The sequence below is a fragment of the Thermobia domestica genome, chromosome 15, assembly GCF_964235325.1.
Source record: "Thermobia domestica chromosome 15, izTheDome1.hap1.1, whole genome shotgun sequence".
NCBI classification, from domain to species: Eukaryota; Metazoa; Arthropoda; class Insecta; order Zygentoma; family Lepismatidae; genus Thermobia; species Thermobia domestica.
Genome location: NC_137468.1, coordinates 174,591,138 through 174,597,045, shown reverse-complemented (window position 1 = coordinate 174,597,045; position 5,908 = coordinate 174,591,138).

Sequence of the window (5,908 nt, the reverse complement as noted above, 5' to 3'; positions counted from 1 at the left end):
TGCATTTAATCTGCTCTTTTTATATACCTCCAAAAATGCATACACTTTTTAATCATTAGAGACAAAAGAACGTACAACTTCAATTAATTATTACGCGCTCTTGATTCTCGTTATATCATTGAACTTTATTCTAACGATTCTTAATCCTGTATTCATTGAGTTGAGTTGATTTTAAGTTTAACGTACGTTTCAGCAGCGAGGACAGGATGACATTTAGAACCTAACTCAACTCGTTTCTTGGCTCCAGAACCGAGTGCCTTGTTTTTCTCAAAATTGTGATAAAGGTAGAAAACAATGATCCCGTACGGAACTTCTAACCCCCTTCGCTCGCTGTCGTTCACTGAGTTATATTTTGTAAAGTAACTAACACTAGAGATCGTACATGTGCAAGATTGGAATAGAAAGTAAAAGCTACTCGCGATTCCATATGAGACGGGACCTACTGATTAACGTGGAATCTGAACCACATGATCTTGTATTCATATATAAAAAAATCTGAACAATGATAACCAATAGTTTTTAACAGGTTTGGCTGGTTTAAACGAGGTATCTTTTTTTTCTTTCTTCAAAAGAAGGAACGAAAGAGAGAGAGAAAAGGTTTAAATCAAAAAATAAATTTAAAAGCAAACGTGTCACAAATCGTATGGACTTCATGGTGACATGTCTACATATCTCAAAACATGTAGAAGATATGTTATCTGGGTTTGTAATTTATAAGAAAATAACTTAAGTGATTTATCGAAATCAAAAGTGCTTTTTATATATTTGTATGTGTGTGAATGGTTCAGAGTCAGAGTGAACTCAAGTGATTCGTATATTTATGTACTTCTTTCATCGATATGCACTCAGTGAACTAACTTGAACAAAATTAAATCTTCGTACTCTCTGGTCTTTCGAAATTATCCATTTAATTTAACAGTTTATACCTCTGTAGAGTCATTTCACTTGTAGGTTTTTTTTTTTTTTCCTAAAGTGAGTTAAAAATATTCGCAAGTATATAAGATTAGTACATCGTACTTCTAACAAGTGTCCTCCGTCGATGATTTGTGAACTGAACTTGATAATTTGTGTGAATTTAACGGTGAAATTTCCACATATCTCAAATTCAGAGGATATTTTCTCATACATTTGAAAGCCAGGGAACTTGATTGTGAGTGGTTTGTTCCTTTTGTAATTAAGGTACCTATGTTCGAGTCCAGGTGGAGAACAGTTTCTCTCAAGCAAACCTAGTTTTAAAAAGAGTTTAAACCAAAATATAAATTTAAAAGCAAAGATATCACAAATCGTGTGAACTTCATATTTCCACATATCTCAAACAATTTAGAAGATACTTTCTTATACATTACAAAGCCAGGAAACATGAATGTAAGTGGTTTATTCCCATTTCAAGCTGTAAGTCCTGTCCTTCATAACGCCGCTGTTGTATAAGGAGATTAAGGTCAACAAACTTACTTCTGTCTATGTATAATCTAAATGAAGGAAATATATTTTAACAAAAAAAAAAAAAAAAAAAAAAAAAAACTTTTTTGCAACTCTGGTTTTTAATATACCGTGACACTAAATGCGTTTGTCTTAGAGACTATTTCTCACCTACTTGTATAAATTTACAATGCGTAACTGCCAACCAACAACACATATTTGGGTTTTAACTTGTTATACTTTTTTTGTTATAATTCTCCAAATATCGTACGCAGAGGATGTATATAGCTCTTTGTTTTTGTTTATTTATTTATTTATTTATTTATTTATTTATTCAAAACTTTATTTAATATTGTAATAAATTGTTAGCTTAGTAATTGGCGCTTCTGTCTTTACAGGTTCAAGTAAGTATTCACTTGTTAACTACGCTGTTCTTGGACTGATAAAGTCTTGGAAATTTCACGTAGGTACCTCTCGCAACATACAAGTTTTCATTTGCCTTGGATCTATCAAAAAATATATTATAAAATTCTGTTTTTAGGTTGGAGCCAAAAGATGGTACATGGTAATTTGGATTTTCCCAATCCCCTTTTATTATAAAAGTATTTTTCTTATATACAGCAATAATAATTAATAGAGATAAAATATGAGTTCTTTGAAATATCTTGGTAAATTTGTATGAGCTCAATCATCAGACGTCTTAAGGCGACAGGAATCAAGAATCTTGCAGCTAAGGCGTAGGTAGGTACCTCTCAGGGACCAAGCGTCCTAGAGAGGAGGAGCAAAGTGGAACTCTCAGAGACCAGGCGTCCTAAAGACTGTTACGGATAAATGAGCTTTCAAAGGACAAATGACTTCTTTCCGATCGTTAGCGATGGTTGACGACATCATCTTCGTGGTTGTCGTCTGAAGTGTGTAATCCGGCATCGATCGAGACGCTTATGCTTTTTGTTTTTTTCGAGTGGATTCGGAAGTTGGTTGACCATGACCGCCATTGCACTGTCCGCATTTTAGTTTGCTTAGTGTTTCTGGTGACTGTTAGTTTTCGTTTCAGTACAATGTTTCCTGTTTTCTAGCAGGTTTCTTAAACACATTTGCACAGTATTATAACTGTGTACATACTGTACTGCGTGATGTTGTCGAAGCCCAGCACGAGTTCAAGTGCGTAAGCGTGACTTTCATCATACAGCAAAAACTAGAGAGAATTAATTATACGTTTCGAAAAAGGTGAAAATAAACTTCATAATGACTGATTTCAATATGTCTCTTCAACAATTTGTGATATAAAACATGACGAAATACTTTGTACAGTAGAATATTTATATTGTCTGCACACCTTGAGAATGTGCATAAACATATAAAATACATGTTTAGTGATTTACCTTTGGTATTCCTGTTAAATTTATATTGACGTTCGATTATCCGGCACGAGTATTGTCCTTAACCTATCAGATTAAAGAGCGCATACTATAAATCTATCAAGAGGAAACATGTGGGTAAGTACTGAACATATAGAAAATCTTCAGATTTCCTTTCAAGAATATTATAACTATTAAACCAATTTATAACTCCAGAATATAGTACTTTCATATATATCGGGTGTTGCAAAATAAGTGTTACAACGCTTGGGAGGTGACTCCTGCCACTGAGACAAGATAAAAAGTTCTCTTGAACTTTCCGCTATCGGACATAGTTTCGGATCTACAACGTGCCGAAAGCGTGGGAAAATGACTTTCGGACGCCAATAGTTCGGAAACTATCCAATGTAAAGAGGGCGGGTAAAAAATTCACTGAAGAAGTCATACCTGCTGTATTGAATTTTGCATGTTTCACAATTCTATCATGCACGCGCAAGGGATTCCCCAAAGTAACTTAGGGATTCCCGGATAATCCGCCAAATGAAAATTGGTCTAAATTGATACGAATTGATAGGGTTTCTACCAGATAATAATAATTCGTTTGTATTAAGTCGATATCTGCAACAAATACAAAATGGCGGATACCTTCTTGCCCGTTGTGTGTGGTTGCATAATCGCCTGGTACGGATGCTGGCCAACAGTGACGTTCTGAGTATTAAGTGTATCGAATTTGTACTCAAATGCTCTAGAAAGACATCTGGAGTGTCGGTAAAACACAACAGATGAAGCAGGGTGATCACATGTGTGGAAATACTTAACGAAAAATGCCCAGGAAAAATGTACTCATACTAAGTAAACGTGAGTTCAAAGCGTCGGAAATGTAAGGATTAGCGTAAATAACATGAAAGCCATTGCCAATTCACCAATAATATTCCCTTAAACCGATGCAATATGATCTGCACGGTTGCATACCAATAAGGATGCAACAACTGAGGCCAAGTTGAAATTGTGCAAGGGGACTCACAAAGAAACTAGGTAAACTAAAGAAATGTCACTAGTGGGATCGCATGGTCGATATTGAAATGTGGCCAATGTGTGTGTTGATACCGACATGTAGTAATGGACAAATGTCAACATGTCCCACTACTGCGGGGACACCGACCCACGTGCGAAAAATAGGAAAATAACTACTCGGGTCTTAAATCTGAGGCCGTGGGCTCCCAGTAGGATTGGAAACTGCGACCACGCGATCGAAAGCGAGCGCTCTAGCACTGAGGCTCGAGGATGCCTCACTTTCTCTGTATTCATTTCTTTGAGGAGTACCCATTTTGTATGGCAAGCGCTCTTGTATTGCCTCCCGACATGCTTGTGTGTTTCATGTTATTACTCCTACTGCACAGTTGTAAACAATGAGAGTTTTAAGACGTTTCTTTCTATTTCTCATGTCGTTTTATTTTCCATATGTATGGTGTTCCAGCTGTAGTGTTATGTGTGCTAAATTGGTTCATTTTCTTCTTTGTATTGGCATGTGTACTGTGTATAAGACACGAATTTCTGGAGGTATTTTCCTATATTTTGAGTACGTCATACGTCCCAGAAGACGTGCGACATTATACAAGTTTGTTATTTTCATGCTCTATCAGAATTTGAACCATGGATTAAGAGATTTCTTTTCATATGTGTCGACTGTGGGACAATGTCCCAAACAAAGAGAGTCATTGATACAATCGTGTTCTAGTTACGTTCTACCAAAAAGTGCACCAGATGTAATAGCAGAATGTACAACGTTATTTTCCTAGTTTTTCCACGTGAGACGGTGTCCCAGCAGTAGTGGGACATGTTGACATTTGTCCATTAACTACATGTCGATATCAACACACACATTGGCCACATTTCAATATCGACCATGCGATCCCACTAGTGACATTCCTTTAGTTTACCTAGTTTCTTTGTGAGTCCCCTTACACAATTTCAACTTGGCCTCAGTTGTTGCATTCTTATTGGTATGCAACCGTGCAGATCATATTGCATCGGTTTAAGGGAATATTATTGGTGAATTGGCAATGGCTTTCATGTTATTTACGCTAATCCTTACATTTCCGACGCTTTGAACTCACGTTTACTTAGTATGAGTACATTTTTCCTGGGCATTTTTCGTTAAGTATTTCCACACATGTGATCACCCTGCTTCATCTGTTGTGTTTTACCGACACTCCAGATGTCTTTCTAGAGCATTTGAGTACAAATTCGATACACTTAATACTCAGAACGTCACTGTTGGCCAGCATCCGTACCAGGCGATTATGCAACCACACACAACGGGCAAGAAGGTGTCCGCCATTTTGTATTTGTTGCAGATATCGACTTAATACAAACGAATTATTATTACCTGGTAGAAACCCTATCAATTCGTATCAATTTAGACCAATTTTCATTTGGCGGATTATCCGGGAATCCCTAAGTTACTTTGGGGAATCCCTTGCGCGTGCATGATAGAATTGTGAAACATGCAAAATTCAATACAGCAGGTATGACTTCTTCAGTGAATTTTTTACCCGCCCTCTTTACATTGGATAGTTCCCGAACTATTGGCGTCCGAAAGTCATTTTCCCACGCTTTCGGCACGTTGTAGATCCGAAACTATGTCCGATAGCGGAAAGTTCAAGAGAACTTTTTATCTTGTCTCAGTGGCAGGAGTCACCTCCAAAGCGTTGTAACACTTATTTTGCAACACCCGATATAAGTAATTGACGAATTGGATAAATCACTAAACATGGGGTGAATTGAGTTATAATGGAATACTGAAAATGCATAATGTATGTTCTTATAAGATAGATTAATTTCCATACTTACGAACTGGTAATTATATGAAGATGGGTTTGAAAAGTGTTCTCTGATAAATTCTCTTCTTTTCTAAATATAACTTCCGAAAGAAAGGATCAATTTCAGCTCGGAGCTTTAGACTGAGAAATTGTGTTCTACTATTCCAGCGTCGAAAGTTAATTGATTCATTTCTGGCAAAAGCAGGAGGAGGACAAAGAATCACTATGGCTGGTTTTTATTACAAACAACGTGTCAGGATCAGGCGTTTCAAAGACTCAAGCGATTGATTTCTATAACAATAAGAATTA